The following is a 16,806-nucleotide window of genomic DNA, read 5'->3' on the forward strand; positions in this document are numbered from 1 at the left end:
TCCCTTTGCTCCTTCTGTCACCACAATCACTATACCATGCCCCTTTTTACAATAGCTTTGTCATGGAAGAGAGATTCCTTCTGGACTCCAGCTGGTGCCATGAAGCATTAGGATTAGTTTGATGGCCATCATAGAATTGTAGGACTGGAAGGGACCTCGAGAGGTCGTCTAGTCCAGTCCCCTACACTCATGGCAGGACTAAGTATGATCTAGACCATCCCTGACAGGTGTTTCCATCCTGGCTGCTGTAGCTGCAGACACTGTTCTTTAGGATATTTCTTGTAATACAAGGGATGAGTAATGCTGTTTTGAGCTTTCTGCTGAAAGTGAAGACATTAAGAAATGAGTCCTTTGCAACAAATCACCCTTTCTCCTGACAAAGAGGAGGCTGGTGATCACTATCTGATCACTGCAGAGTGAGTGGGAAATGCACAAAGAAGAGGGGGCTATTCCTCCATGTATGCTTGCATCAGCCTCATTAATATCAGTGAGAGATTCATGCATTAATAATCTCAATGATATACACACAATGCCAAAGCGAAAAGGATGTTCTGTACAAAGAAACATCAGCGGCGTTAGTTATTGCCACAAAGGGTATATCCTTGTCAGCCTTGATGGGAATTTATGTTCCTAGGTCAGGCTTCTAAAGGAAGTCAGGAGAGCTGATGTGATGCATCAGCAGGAGCTGCATTTTGGGAAGTTGGCTTCTGGAGAATCTCTAGAAGCAAATCCCCTTGGGGCCTAATTCTGTCCTGATGGACTCGGAAGGACGGTATGAGACTCACCTGCAATGATGGGGAGCCATGTTGTTGCTCCAGACTGTATAAACATGCTCGGGACGGTGGATTCTGGTTGGACTGGGCCAGGGGAAACAGTGCTGATGGGTATCTGGACAAGGAAGAACAGAAATGTTCCAAGTGTTACTACACACAGCATATCAGGTTTGTGGCTTTGTAAATACAGGCAACACAGCTAGTGTGGACAGGATTGGGTATTGAATCAGCTCCAAAATCAAAAGTCTTTAGCACTTACACTCCTGAGAGAAGCTCTTTTAGCTTAACGATGGACTCCAGGATTTGCCTCAGGAGCACTCAAAACGTATCGTCTCCTAGGATCACCAACCTAGAATGGACACTTACTGGTGTACCGTGAGCACCATTGTTTTCTGCAAAAAACCCCACTGCTCACTTCTACTGCCTTTAAATGGATAGCTGTCACTTCTTGCCTGCTGGCACGGCCATGGGTGGCTGGTGCAGGTGTCACTCTGAGCAGCAGCACCTGAAATCACTGCCAAAGTGCAAAGAATTAGAGGAACTTGTGGAGTAGGCAATCTCGCAAAGCTGTCAACCTGTTGCTTGAGGGTTGCAAAGCTAATAATAATTATTGGAGACATACCTCTCTCCTAGAGCTGGGAGGGACCCTGAAAGGTCATTGAGTCCAGCCCCCTGCCTTCACTAGCAGGACCAAGTACTGATTTTCCCCAGATCCCTAAGTGGCCCCTCAAGGATTGAACTCACAACCCTGGGTTTAGTAGGCTAATGCTCAAACCACTGAACTACATTGACTTTGGGAACTGTTAGCTACATCCCTCTAGAATGTAAACTCACTTTTATTCCAAGGGAAATACGTTCATTATTAAACAAAACCAAAGCTGTTTGTCTACCCAGAGGAGCCATGTACCGTACACCCGGGAAAGGGAAATAGGATTCCCTAAGCAGGGCACCCAATCTCAGGCATGTATTTGTGTGTGTGGCTCTTATTTGTTCATCAGCATTTCCCTCTCTCTGCTCCCCTTACCGCCGTGTCTCTGGATTTCTGTGTCATTCTCTCTGCTCCGTTTCAGCCTTGTATTTGTATTCTTCTTTTGGTCTTTTCCCAGTCTAGCCACTCTACACAGTGAGTGCATTTGGGGAGCTTTTCACTTCAGGAGTGAAATTCCCTGCTAAATCTGTTGTGCCCTCCAGAGCGTGTACGGCTTAGTATCTCCCTGGGTGGCAGCAGCTGAATCCCTGCTCATCTTGGTTACGGGAGGCCAGCGGATCAGTGATCAAGTGGTTAAAAATGGGACTAAGGCATCAAGGAACCTGAGTTCTAACACTGATCTACAGTCTGCTGCTGGATAAGTCACTTCTCTCCTCTTTGCCTCAACTTCCTTATCTTTAAAACAGGCTAATACTTGGGAGGGGTATTGCAGCACTGAATTAATTAATGCTCGAGTTCCTTAGATGGAAGGAGCTGTATATTGCAAATATGCAGCATTACCCCTACAACGGAGTCAGGCAGCATTCACCTCCTTGAGCATAAGCATTAAAATAATGTCTCCATATAGCCCTCAGCCCTCCAGCCTCAATATAACTGACCTACAGTACCCTTGCAAAAACACCAGTGGCCCCAAACTCCATTGTCAGGGACAGTGATTTGGACTGTTATTACAGATCATCAGTGGACTTTTATTTATAAGGCTGTATAGATTGTGGAATTTATTGACATCTTTGTACTTTCTTCTTGCAAGTTGTCTGAAAAGTTATCCCTGATATTATTACTATTCACTTAGAATTGCCTCACATAGAATTGCCCGCTATTGATTGTTTCCTCTAAATCACTCAATAGAAAGTTCATCCATCAATCAAATGGTCTGATTTCAATAGCTAAGGATTGGGAGGAAAGGGTCATTTGTGAATCCAGCCCATTTTCACATTCTTGCTTTTTCTGAGTCTCCTCAGTAACCAAGATCCTGTTAAAATGTTTGACACTCCCCCTGCCCAGCCCTACTCCTCTCCCTATCTATTCTACATTGCGGCATGCAGAGATATCCATGTGCCATTACTGGGCCGGAGTCTAATCACATTTCCACCCTTGTACATCCAGAGTTATCTTCTGTAGAATCCCCCTACAACAGCACAGCTGTAAGAGCCGTCCTCCAGCATGGATAAAACCTAGCTAGACAGACAGGCCTGGATCGACAAAAGCACTTAAGGGCACAACCCCCAGACTTGGGCACCTACATCTTGTTTTTAGACACCACAAAACCCTCGCTCAGCTGCTGCTCCCAAGCCCCGTAGGCACCAAAACTCACTCAGCGCCGACATTTCCACTGCAAATGTTCCTGCCTGTGAGCATTGGCACTGCTGCCTCACTCCAGGCGACGCACATACCCAGGGAAGGTGAGTGGAAGAGCATCTGTCTCGCCTGCAGGGCCCGATCCGGTTGGCATATTCAAAGACCCCCTCATTCCACACAAATCATCCAGCAGGGGGAGGGCCTGGCTTATAACCTGTATCCCAGTAATTCGGGTACTCCTCTGGGATGTAGGAGGCCAGCGGTTCAAGTTCCCACTCTGCCTGCTGGAGAGAAGGGATTTGAACAGGCTCTGCCCCCTCTCAGGTGGGCGTTCTAGGCCTGAAGAAGAGTGCAATGTAAGCACCAGAGCTTGTCTCTCTCACCAACAGAGGTTGGTCCAATGGAAGGTATGACCCCCCCCACACCTTGTCTCGCTAATATCCTAGTACTGACAAGGCTAGAACAACACTGCACTAGCCTACAGAGTCATTCATACTCTTCCTCCGGACCAATAAATACTCAATTACCCAACTACAACAGGAGAGACCCTGCATCAGAATTTCCTGTAGTTCAGTGGTTATTGCATTCACCTGAGAGGTAGCGGGTCCCTAGTCAAATCCTTTCTCTTCAGCAGGCAGAGGGGAGGTCTTGAACCGGGGGAATATCCCAGCTCCTAGGTGAGGCCCCTAAACCACTAAGCTAACTCCCTCCTCCCTGCTCTTTTGTACAGAGCTAGAGGCCTCTGGACACACCTACCGGCTTGGGCCCCACGTATGAGTTAGGCAGCTGCTTACCTGTTTTGGTTCCTGCATCATGACAGAGCCAGGTGCCTCCAGCAACTAGAACTCCCAGAGAGGGGCAGGGTGCTTTGGACACACCAGCTCAGCGGCATCGGCATCACCCTCTGGCTAGCTTAGATGGCTCCCTGCTGTAACCTTTCATTTTATTTAACGAGAAGTTAGCAATGTGGTTCTACACCTCTGTGGGTTGGATCTACAGTGGCTACAGTTTCAAGCTTAAAAGAGAGAAAGTCACCTCTGCTCCTTGCTTCAGACTGAGAGTCTCTAGGAACATGTGCCCTGACAGGTTAGTTAGTCATAACATCCCACAAGAAATGAACAATAAACTAAAATCATTGACTACACCCCCTAGCATGCCAGCTTTGTGGATCGCAGTCTGAAGTGCCTGTATCTCCTTGCTTGTCGTACAGGGAGCCTAGGTGGCTTTGTGGCTAGCAGTGTGGTCCTGGGGTATTTCTAGGAGCCTAAAAGTTTGGCCTCATGATGCTGAGGGTTGCAATATCAAAATCCCTGCTTGGTTCAGGGCCACAGAAATCAGGGTTTTATTAGGAGTCTTGGTTCAGGGAAACAGGTCTGTGAGATCCCTGTAGGTCTAAGTGTTCCCTGGCTTGTGGGTGTTTGGGACAAACTGCAAGAAGGCAGGAGAGTTGGGTTTTCTCTAGCTAGCTTTTAAAATCAAAATTTACAAGCCCAACAGTGAAAGCTCCTCTAGAAGTTAATTTATAGGATACAGCTGATTAGGCTTAATTGTAGTGCCTGGGATAACCTGCACAGCATGATTGCTGTCGCCCTGCGATTGGCCAGGGGATGGGCAGGCCAGCTGCACAAGGTTATATAGCAAACCTGTGGCTAAGGCAGCTGAGTGGTGGCTCAGCTTTATGGGGGGCTGGTTGAGGAGAAGGAGCTGGAAATATTTGTGAGGGCTCAGAGGGGCTGGTAGCGCACTTTGCAGTTTTGTAGGTAGGGGTGAGATATGGAGCAAGTACAACTCCTGCCATGAAGGGGATGTGCACTGGTTTTTGGTGTGATGGGCAGCAGTGAGGCCTCTGGAAATTAACAAACTCAGGCTGTCTAATTCCAAACTCTTGTAGCTCTTTCTTTTAATTTCCTGCACTCTCTTTTCTAGAAATCCTTTAAAGTCTATAGGGGAACCATCGAATGTAAAACAGATATGGACTGAAAAACACCAGCAACTCTCAGTTGGATTTCCTTATCAAATGCTTATCCTTCGTTGTGGCCTTTCTCTACTACAGATGAACAGAATAGTTAGTCATGAAATTCAAAGCAGCTACCACACAGCTCCCTTCTATGTAGCTCTCAAAGTGCTTTTTGCTATAGTTCTGCCTCAGATTCATTGCAGACTAGTACAATGGTTGAAACAATGTATCCTTTTTAGTCTGCTCCCAGTCACTCCTCTAGCCAATAGAAACACTGCAGAGACAGGCATTCAAGCTTTGTACAAATACTTGTGATCTTGGGGATATTTACTCTAGGAACTCCTGGAAGCAGGGAACATATTTTACTCCATGGTAAAGTGTTGTTTAAATATATGGCAGTATGTAAAATATTACTAAATCTTTTAATTACAAGAATAAATTATTGTGCAAAACACTTACTAGGATTTAAATAGACCTTTAAAGAGCATCTCTTTGATGGTCTGTGGACCCTTTTCCAGTGTGTAAAAGCACAGTGAAAATAGAGGCAAAATAATAGCACATTTCTAATCAGGTAAAGATTAATGCACTGGACAAGGAGTAAAGAGGCCTGGATTCAATTCCTGGTTCTGCCACAGACTGCTAGTCTGACCTGGGGCAAGTCATTTAATCTTTCTGTGCCTCAGTTTCCCATCTGTAAAATGGGGATAATCATGCTTCCTTTGTCTGTATTGTCTATTTAGATTATAGGCTCTTTGTAATAGGGACTGTCTACTACCATATGAATGCACAGCACCTAGCACAATGGGTGTTCTTTCAGCTGGGAGCTCAAGGTGCCAGTGGAATATTAATAGCACACAAGCCCCGGGCGGTATGTGTAGCAGAAATCCGATACTTCCACTCCTATAGACCCACCAATCACACACACAAAATCTATCTACTGTGTTATTTATCAAACTGAGCAATTAAATGGGGACAGGGTAATTGCAGGTCTGGTCAGTAGAAATCTGAAAAGGCTTCCTCTAAAACTGCAGAGCATTCAGTTAATTCATTGTAGGAGGGAACACAGCCCTAATTTGTGGCATAGTAAAACATTAAATATTTACTCACATGGACGCTGGCTCCCTCCTAGACTCACTATGCTGGGCCACAAGAGATTGTTGTTCCTGCTGTCCTAAGTGAATGAATCACCTTGCCAGGCTGACAGATCATTTTCATTTTCTTCCCTGATATGTGAGCATTGACTTCTCTTTCAACAGAGCAGAAAAAGGAGTAGCAATTAACTAGAGGAGCAGATAGCTTAGAGGTGGAAGCTTCAGGTTTGAAACCACTGCACTCCTTGGACCCACAAATTGTCAACATGACAGGGATAGCGTAGTGTTTTATCTTTCTGTATTACAGCCCCTGCGTCCCACGAGGGGTTAGGCCCAGGATCCCCCAAGGTCCTGTCTGTTCTCTGTGGGTATTCACAAACTCAAGGCACTTTCCCTAAGAGTGAGCATTTGCTCCAAAGCTAAAATGTCTTTCCCCACTGCTATTGTGCTGTCTCTTGTTGGCTGTCATCCTCCACCCCAGCAATGGCTGCATTACACCGAGGTAGAACACATGATTATTTTCTATGAGCTAGTTTGGGATTTTTCAGTTGCTATCTGTAAAATTATTATAATTCGAAAAAGTGTGGAAAACCATGCGCCTCTTCTCTCCCTCTGCGCCCGTTAGATGAATAAAGGAATCAGAACCACTCGGCCGGAGCCCGTATTTCCCATAGAACAGCATGTCGCTGACTCTTTCGAGCCCTCATCGACCACTTGCGCAGTAGTTTGGGTGAGGTAGAGACCCCCAGCCATAACTCATTGCAGCTCAGTGAGCAGCACAAAACAACACTATAAGAGAAGGCTGCTAAACGTCGCCTTGCCTCCAAGAAGGTGCAAGGCCAGTAGTGAGAGAAGGTCAGAGGACATGACCTGGCACTGACTGCTTCAGTGACCTTGCTGTGAGCAGGGCAGGGCCAATCACTTCATGGGGGATTGCAGGGCCGTAAGTGGCTGCAAGCACCGGGACCATTGGTTTGTTTTTTTTCCTCAGGACACGAGGTCAAAGAGGCAGGGGTCTCTCACCGGACCGGAGGAGATCTAACATATCCTCTCTAGCGGGGCTTTAATTCCAGCAGAAGCGGAGAAGTTGCGAGATTGGAATCTAGTGGGCACAATTCCCAAATCAGGGCATGAAGCCAAATTGGAAAATTCCAGCGGAGGTTTTCCCTGCAGAGCAGGCACCAGACACAGTAGAGGAAAGGCACTGAAGCAAATAACAAACCAATCTGGATGAAACAAGAACCCAGTCTAGAGAGTGGCCTGAGCCTCAGAGTTCAGCTCTAGATCCAGATCTCGGCTGCCGTGCAGTGCTGGGATGTTCGGAGCCAGGGCTCTATCTCTGTCACTTCGCCCACACGCTAGGACCCCGGGCAACTTTGTGTGCAAAACGTGCACCAAAAAGTACAAATTGAACCAATGTGCCAACTCCACCCTCCTACCCAATCCCCTGGCACCCCTGCCCCTTCTCCCCTTGACGCCCCTCTCTGCACAAGTCTAGGGACATTGCTAATGATTTGCAGAGTGCACTGAAGAGGAACAGGTTTGGGGGTAGCTGGAGCAAGGGGAGCAGTGAGAGCCCAAAGCAAGAGCCCTGATGCCCCATTGGTCCATTTCCCCCCCTCACATCTTCTGTGTGTTTGTTTGTGTTTTCCATGCATTTCATTTCTTCTCCATGGAACACTCTCCTCGCTCTGCTCCAGCAAGCTCTCCTCTCTGCTAGGGCACGAGCCCACCAATGTCAATTGGAGCCTTTTCATTGACTTCGGTCAGCGTTAGATTTTGTCTCTAAATCCCTCATGGCAACTCTCAGTCCTTCGGCAGGGCCCACAGTAAATGAGTTTCCAACATTCTGTCCTGGATCTTAATCTTTGCTCGTTTATAAAACCCTGAACGCAACCCCCCATGATGCTCATGCATCTCCACAGAGGAGCTGCACGGTCTGTCCCCCTACACCCCTCGTTCTGCCAACCTCCCTTGTGTCATGTCTGAAATTTAGTTTGTCCCCTCCTCAGGACAGAGACGGTGTCTTCTGCTAAGCACCCTTCACCCTTTCAGTACCCTCCCATTCGAGCCAGGAGGCTGTTAGTCTGAGCTGCTCTCCTGAGCTCAGGTAGCAGAGGGTCACGCATTTTGGTACAAGGCCTTCACAAGCACTAATCCCACCCCAATCTTTCCCCCACACTCAGGCTGAACCCTGGCCTGCTTTGAGACTTAGTAGTTGGGTCATAATTAGACACCAAAGCAGGTAATTACTGAGCGTCACATTCCAAAAGGGAGCCCCTTTCTCTTAGCACGGTCCCCTCGACTGCATGGAATAACCTTGGGATAAGATTAGACTGAGACAAAACCTAGATAAATACTGAGATGGGCGAATGCCTTTTATTATATAATCAGAGCGAAAATTCAGTAGCTGCCAGCCCGAAAGTTATCCTGTCCGATGACTATTGCTGGCAGGCTCTGAGAGCTCTTAAAAGGTGACTCAGCAAAAGGGTTGATGGACACAACCATTTGTCGTGCCTAGAGAAACCTCCAGAGAGGCTGCTGCTATGTGGTAACCAGCCCCATTTTTCAGTCTCAAAAAGGTTTGGCCAGCTTAAATAAGTGACTCAACTTGAGGGTGCTTATCCCAGCAGACCCTCGCACTGTCTGAGCTCTGCCTGTCTCCCGTACAAAGGAGTTCAAGGGTTGGCTAGACAACGTCTATTTTTTCTCCTTCTTTTTGCTTAATAGAGAGGGAGTTAAATGGCGCAATGATAAGCAGCAAGGCTGGTAGATATAAACCCAAAAGAAAGAAGGCTTTGAGGCCAGCTTATCTTCTCTTCTCCACTCCCCCAAGGTCTAACAAAGCCCAGGAATCAAAGCAGAACCAAAATAGTCTTTTTTTGTCTAGTATTGTCAGGTTAAAAATACACGTAGAAAAATCAAGTTAACTGTCAAGATGCCAGGATGCAAGATGTCTGCAGTAGCTCTTAAGCGTTGTGCAAGATGCTGCGTTATGTTATTGCTGTAGCTACTTGTTTTTAAGCTCTAGGGGTTTGTCCATTATCCCTCATACCTTAGAACCTGATCTTTCAAAACATTACTACTAGGCATATCCCTTAATGACATCCTTCAGTGGGACTAAGGCTGAGCTCATTGGGTGGAGACGTTGTCTTTTACGGGTCTCTCAAGGATCATGCCAACTTATAGTGCTATAGAAATAAGAAGTGTGGCCAATACAGGTTTACATTTCAGAGCGCTAGTCTATCTAACCCGGCTTTGTTAGCTATTTATCAGGAATGGCCCTAATTACCATTTACATACTTCTCTAATATGTCTTTAAATGTTGAATTTGGGCCATGTAGCCCGCTGGTTGCTCTGGTCCAGTGTCACAGGAGGGTGTTTGAAGGCCCAAAGAAAGAAACTGTTTGCTGATACCCTGTCTGGGTTCCAGTGTGGGGTGGCAGGTGACAACTAGGTGTCTGCGGTCAGAGGGGGTTTTATTTCTGGATTGAAGCAGGTTCTCTTGGGCTGTTTGGGTGGCCCATTCCTTGACAATAATCTCCTGGGACTCACACTGCATACAACTGTTTAACACACAGCACTTAGATATATGCGTATAGTGAAATCATGTAGAAGTTTATTTAGCAAAGCATAAGGATTTGAGAGGTAGCACGTAAAGTGGACACAGATAGTTACATGTCAAGTAAAATCATAACACTCATTCTAGAGCCTAGATTTAATTAACAAGCTAGTCCCCTGTCTAATAAAGTTAAGCTCACCCAAAATCTTTGCAGCATTTTCCGGCCAAGTTGGCTGTGACCCTCCTTTCATGAGACAGAACATGCTGGCAGTTCATCTCCTCAATGAAGGTCCCCAGGTGTTCTTCAGCATGCCAGTTATAGCCCCCAAATCCATTGTCTTTACTTGTAAACAGGATACCCCCTGCTGTTGGGTTTTTTCCCCCTGCAGACCTTCTCTCACATGATGTCATTCATTAGCATCAGGCTCAGTAATGCAAATAGATTTACATTATGAGACACAGTATACAGTGGGCTGCCAGAGAGCTAAGTGTCTATGACCTTCTGCCTGGTGGAAACTCTTTATCACCTAAAGACCTGGCTTAAGAACATAGTTTTCAGTATAGATACATAACTTCTTAAATATCATCCATCCATCCATCTTGCAATGATTAGGAGAACGAGTGCATTACTGAGTGCTGGACGAGATCTGACATGCTGCCCTTTGGCTCACTATTATGTAAATATTGGACCTATAGGATGCCTGTGAAATCATATGTATCCCCTTTGCCAGTTGGCATCAGAAGGTTCCTGGGTCACACGTGGTTGTAGAGAAAAGCTTGAAAATGTGACCCAAATGCATCCTAAACGCCCAAAATGCAAATAAAAAGAACCTAAAATGTATTGTTTCCTTTTCAATCTCACACTTATAAAGCCAATCTAATGGTTCTGGGGGTCTGACACCATGGATTTTTAACGCTTGGGTTTGATCATACTGTAATAACCATTTACCAAAAAAAATTAAATAAAAAGAAATGATCGGTTGCCAATAACATCTTAGATTATTAACACTATAAAAAGAGAAACATATTTGTTTTCACTATTGATGGTCTTTGATTTTTTGCCTCTCTCTTATTTGCATAATTCTAACGACCTACTCAGTTTCACTTTGAATTCATAGCCCTTTTCTCATCAGGTTCACTTTCAAGCTCTGACACGACATTGCAATGCTCTGGCTAGAAATGCTGCAGCAGGGAATGATTTTATAGGGTTTTAAAAAATGTTTTATATAGTAATTAAATAAGATCCTGGGAACATTTTTTATTTGCTTTTAGGGCTCCATTTTTCCTGGGGGGGTTGTTTTTGAGTGTTGTTAATGTTAATGTTAATATTAATGTTGCATTTATTTTTATGCAATCTAAATTTTAGGTGATTTCAGAAGGAAAAAACATCAAGAAAGTAGCACAGTTCATTTACAGTTCAGCACCATCCTAGCCAACAGAGACTTCAAGAAAGAAGTGACATCAAGGATAGGGAAGGTGTTCACGGCATTCGCAGAACTCAACAATGCATGGAAATTAAAGCTAGTGCCAAAATAAAACTCAGAATTTTCAACTCAATCATAATCTCAGTACGAATCTACGGCTGCGAGAGCTGGAGAGCTATTCAAATGTTAGACAGGAAATGAGATGCCACTGAAAACAAGTGTCTCTGAAAGATCGTGTCTTTTGGATGGTGAGGTCTGTGAAATCCCAGCCAGCAACTTGTCTCCACTAGAATTAGAAGGACTTGTTGGACATAACTGGAGCATGTACTCCAGATGCCAACACCCAGACTCCCACAAAAAGCCGTCTAGTGGAAACCAACTGGTGCGAGGAAATGAGGGTGCCCAAGAGAAACAACCCTTAGCAGGAAGGGCAGAATTGTGGTTCTCAACACCATACAGGAGATGGAGGCAACAGCGAATATCAGAGAGGGATGGAAGAGACGAGTTTCCGCCCTGGCATAAGGATGTAATAAGTAATAAGTTTTAGGTCAAATTTTGATCTGTCTCTTAAGACTGGCAGAAAGCATAGAGCTGTTCGGTAAAAGAAAGAGCTGAAGATGAGTTAATGAACTGAATGTGGCTGTACGTATCATTGACATTAGGTGCCTGGCTTCCTCTTAGCAGAGCTACATGCCACCTAATGTTTCCTCCAGAATCTTCTCAGCCCAGAGAGCAGAAACTTTCCGTGCTCGTTTTTAATGATAGCAAATGTCAGAGTGTAGACTTCCCAGCGACAAACAGAAGTGCAAGGGGCGCCCTTCGCTGCAAGCCGGCTCAACAACGTTGTCTTTCAGGCCAGCTGTATGCGTTAGACAAATGAACTGCACTGAATGTCCAGTGTCACGTGCAGCCTCTCTGAGAGCACTCAGAACCAACTGTGGCCTTACACACACACACTCTCCTCTGCCTCTCTGATGAAGGCCTTTATTATACCTCTGCTAATATTGTCTAACTGTCTGGTTTTCTGTAACACGTTAACCACACGTCTCCATCATGGCAAACACTCTGTCACCCTGTTTCATTTGGCAGCATTTCCTGGGCCAGGCTCAGATGCGGTTACATTTACCAGCTCAGTTTGGTGTTGAATCAGTCAATACTATTCATACATCACCAGGGAAGACCCTAAAGCGCTCCGTAATATATGCACAGTTTGTGATGAGCCCAAGTCACAGAGCTCAGATCTGGATTTAAAGTTTGACATTCCTCATCCTCTAACCTTCCCTCTTCTCCCTCAACCCCCTGAGAAAACACACATTTGGGGTGTTTGAAGCAAGGGTTTTGTTTTACCCTATAAGTGCCAGCCATGAAATTTGGATCTGGATCCTGGTTTGGAGTCAGAATTGTCTTCCCCCAAAATATAGGAAGTCCCAGCTCTGGCTCATCTCTCTATCACTTACTCCTGAAATGCACCCACTTCTGGAGTGGACCTGGCAGCTGTTTAACAGCATATAACAACACTACACATCAGCTGAAGACAAGAAATAAAGAAATATGCTACTGCATATAAAACTGCAGAAGGAATGTAGGGCAGCAGCATGTAGTTACCCAAATCTGAATTTGGCAAGGACACTTAAGCTAATGTTTTAAATCAGGAACTGGGTAAACTGTTATCTTTGTATTAACACAAGTAAGGGAGTAACTCCAAGAGGAACTACAAAGCTCCTACTTCTACTCAGCAACAGTAAAGAAATGAAAGAGCCTCCCCTCTCCTCTCACAATTATTAACCTTTTATCCTCTGATCTTCCAAGCTACCACCTGTTCTGCGGCCATTCTGCTTACACTGTTGGATTCCTGGCATACACCTGATATGTTTCATCAGTGCAGCAGGTGCATTCCGCAGGACTCACCTGGAAACTTTCTGCAGCCATCAAGTGGTTACCCTGCTTATTTACTGGAGTTATGGAAATACTGCTCCTGACCTGACAGGATATTTGGGGGAGGGAGCTGGGGGAGTGGGGGAGAGTGGGACTTTTGTATGCATGCCAGAACAAATCCAGTCTGAAAGGGACATTGACTTACCTGTGCAGTCCATCACCCATGATGGATGGTTGCCTATTTCCTGTTGAGGAGTGTATCATAGGTCGGTTTTAAGACTGCCTGGGGTTTTGAGGTTGGAAGATCCTATTAATAATGCATGATGTGGCTGAATTAAAGTAATAATTGTCCCCACAGAGTGTGCTGCATTGACATATTGTTGCAGAAAGCTATTCCTTCATCTGGGTCCATCCTTGACATAGTTACCACTCGTTTATTTGACAACTCGGTTCCTTTGCCTTCGTTATTCATTAAGAGCCGAATGCTCGGCTCAAGCAATGGGGCTTTGTGCAGGGCTTCCAGGAGAGGCAATGGAGCCAGCCTCAAGACAACAGCCATTTCCGTGGCTTTGTCCCCCACCCTCTCAAATGTATGCTCGTATGAGGGGATGCACGAGAGACAGATTGAGCCCAGTAAGAACCTAACTTTGTCTAGCAGAGCCCCTCATGTGGCCCCACCAAGTAAAGTAGCTTTTGATGGTTTCTTTTCCATGTCACCTTCAACTTCAGCAAGAGGGATTTATCTGGAGGGAAAATCCAGGGATTCCACTGCTATTTTGTGTTCCCTTAAAATTTGGCACCCGTCAGTTAATTAACTTGGCACTAGCAATGTTATTGCCCAGACAACATTGCCACACCAGAACCCCCGAAAGCTCCATAGTCTGTTTAATTGAAGATATAATAGCAAGTTGCTTTGCTGCAGCTGTTAAAAGTAAAAGGGGTTGGGGCGGGAGGGAGTCCATTAGGACTATCTGCATTACATCATGGGGGGAAAGTTTGCTTTTATTAGACATGCTAGCCCCAGGCTGAGCTAAATTGCTGCTTTCATAGCTCAGCTGAGAGTGGTTATTTGAGCTTTATTGTACTCCACTAATTTTGAAGTGAACGCTTCAGAGATGATGATAATGTGCTTTTTGAGTCAAGCTAACAACAAGAATATTGTTGCATTCACTGATAAAGCCTAAAGAGAGAAGTTCCTTTCTTCCTTCCTTTAAAAATGTTGATTGATGGTGTCTCAGAGGTGCTAACTGGATGTGTTAAGTTGGGGAGAAATAGCAGCTGAAAATATTGCCTCGATCATATAATTGTCATCTCCAGGAAGAAGGCTATATGGCAGAGCATTCACGTCTCTTTCTACCATACAAGAGGTCACCTGCTGTGCTCCCAAGAAAGAAGAGTCCTTGTTTTGTTCTCTCTCCCTACCCTATTTGGTTATTCACACAGTGCACAGTCAACCTGTGGAACTCGTTGCCAGAGGATTTTGTGAAGGCCAAAACTATAACTGGATTAAAAAAAGAACTAGATAAATTCCTGGAGGATAGGTCCATCAATGGCTATTAGCCAAGATGGTCTGGGATGCAACCCCATGCCCTGGGTGTCCTTAAGCCTCTGACTGCCAGATGCTGACACTGGATGACAGTGGATAGATCACTTGATGATGGCCCCATTCTGTTCATTCCCTCTGAAGCACCTGGCACTGGCCACCGCTGGAAGACAGGACACTGGGCTAGATGGGCCATTGGTCTGACACAATCTGGCTGTTCTTATGTATTGGTGAGCTCTCTGAGTGATGGACTAATGGTCTGTCTGCCAAGGGGAGCCCTAGGGCCCAGATCCTCAAAGGTATTTTGGCACCTAACTTCCATTGAAATCAATGGGAGCCGGCATAGGCACCAACTGTGTGTGTGCTCCAGAGCTCAAGCACCCACTGAAAAAAAAAATAAGGGGGTGCTCAGCACCCACGAGCCAGCAGTAGGTGGCAGAAGCACGTACATGGCGCACAGTGAAATTGGAAGGCGGAAAGCACCCACCAGCAAAAACAAAAGTCAGCACCTCTGGGAGCCGGGTGCCCCAGTCCCTGGGAGCTCTGGGCCTACGTTCCCATGGCTAAGAGCCATTATCCTCCCCAGGCTTGGGCTCTCCAACCCAGTCCCTCTCTTTCCTCATTGCATTAACAGATTCACCATTGAGTTCTTTTATGTTCATACACTGAGACGGGCTGACATGGCATCACGCTGCCGTGGGGAGCTGCGGGAACCACCACCTGGCCTGAATTTATCTGTACTAATCTCGCCTTTACTACAGGAGTGCCCGTCCCACAATGTCTGAGCTTGTGCCTGCCTCCAGGGCAACATGGCGCACGGTGCTGGGAAAACTCTCCTCTTCAGTTCTTGCGGGAGGCTTGGCCGTGTCAATCCAGCCTCCTGTGCAAAGGCTATTGCAGTGGATTTCTAAGTGGCGTTAGCTCAGCCGAGCTGGCGTAGCAGGCTTGGAAAGCCTTGGCGAGATGCAGGCTTTGAAGTCTGAAGCCAGGTTAGCTGGCTGTGTTGTAGCCTAGGCTGAAAAGCCTAGATTGAAAACCACCCCCTTTTTGCCTGTCAGGACATACTCTGAAGGAACTGGGACTTGAGCCCGAGAAGTGCTGAGCACCTGCAACTCAGCATCGGGCCCTGAGTTTGAAATGCCGAGCCATTCACATCACACCCTACAAGGATCTCAGGCAGCCTCAGAAATAAGAGAGCAGCCAGGTGTCACCTGCGACAGGATGCTCTGGTGACCTTAGCAAGAGATGCCACCTCCCATACTTCTCTGCACGCCAGCCACCTGTGCTCCAGAATTCTGTCTCCTCCTTTGCAGCTGAACGTGAAGGATGGGTTGGGAGCTCCCACAGGTGAGAGACTTGGTAGCCTGATGCAGTGTGCTGGCAAGACCATATGATGAGGAGGTTTGTAAAGCTGTGCATATGTCTGGAACGGCTGCTATTGGGAGGAGGTGGTTGCAGGAACCATACAAAGGCTGCTTCCCAGGGACAAAAAGGTATGAAACACCTCAGGTGAATTCAGCTCTTTATTTTTCACCTAGAAGGCCGTGTGCCTGGGCTCTCTCCCCAGCCTTTACCCACTTTGAAATGACAGCTGCTCCTGGGGGATGGGAGGGGGGCACAGAGTAACAGAGATGGCATTAATGTTTTTATTGCAACCCCTGAGGACTAGCTTGTCTGAACAGAGCTCACGTTTACTGCAGCAGTGAGTGCCGCATGCTCAGCCTCAGGGATGGTGTGCAAAGGTGTGACATTCCTTTATCCAGCTATGTCACTGTAGAGGGAATGTCTGGATCCTGGTTAGCTAAATCGGTACAAACGCTGGCTAGAAACACCAGGATCAGGGATATCCCTGGGGCAGACAAGATCCGAGAGATAAATTCACACCTACTGTCCACTCAGGACAACGTTGTGGTTGAGCCACAGAATTGGGAGGCAGGGATGCCACTTCTGTTCCCAGGTGTGCTGCTGACGTTGTGTGTGTCCTTGAACAAGTGGTCTCAAACTCATTGGGCCTCAGTTTTCCCATCTATAAAATGGGAGTCCTACTTTACATAAGCTGCAGGGGTGTTTTGAGTCCAAATGGCTCAATGCTTGCAAGGCATAGTGAGATCTCGGATGAGGGAGGAGTATGATTGTGCCACCGTGGGCTGCTAAAATAAACAAATATTAACAGCCAGGAATTCTCTGTAAAGTCTCATTCATGCTGACTCCTGGTCCTCTCCCATCAATGCTTCTGAAGGCATATTTCAATATCTATTAATCAGCAACAAGGGCTATGTAGGCCAAGATTTTCA

At 46.2% G+C, this 16,806-nt stretch overlaps 1 long non-coding RNA gene across 1 annotated transcript; it reads right to left on the reverse strand.

The window, feature by feature from the left end:
* Positions 1-218: 218 nt before the first annotated feature.
* On the reverse strand, positions 219-3,958 carry LOC123377069. Its single transcript, XR_006582069.1, has 4 exons — positions 3,855-3,958; positions 1,140-1,287; positions 786-888; positions 219-320 (listed from the first exon to the last, which is right to left on the reverse strand). It is a non-coding gene; the product is annotated as an uncharacterized LOC123377069 (long non-coding RNA).
* Positions 3,959-16,806: the final 12,848 nt, after the last annotated feature.

This window comes from Mauremys mutica, chromosome 9 (genome assembly GCF_020497125.1).
Source record: "Mauremys mutica isolate MM-2020 ecotype Southern chromosome 9, ASM2049712v1, whole genome shotgun sequence".
Classification (NCBI taxonomy): domain Eukaryota; kingdom Metazoa; phylum Chordata; order Testudines; family Geoemydidae; genus Mauremys; species Mauremys mutica.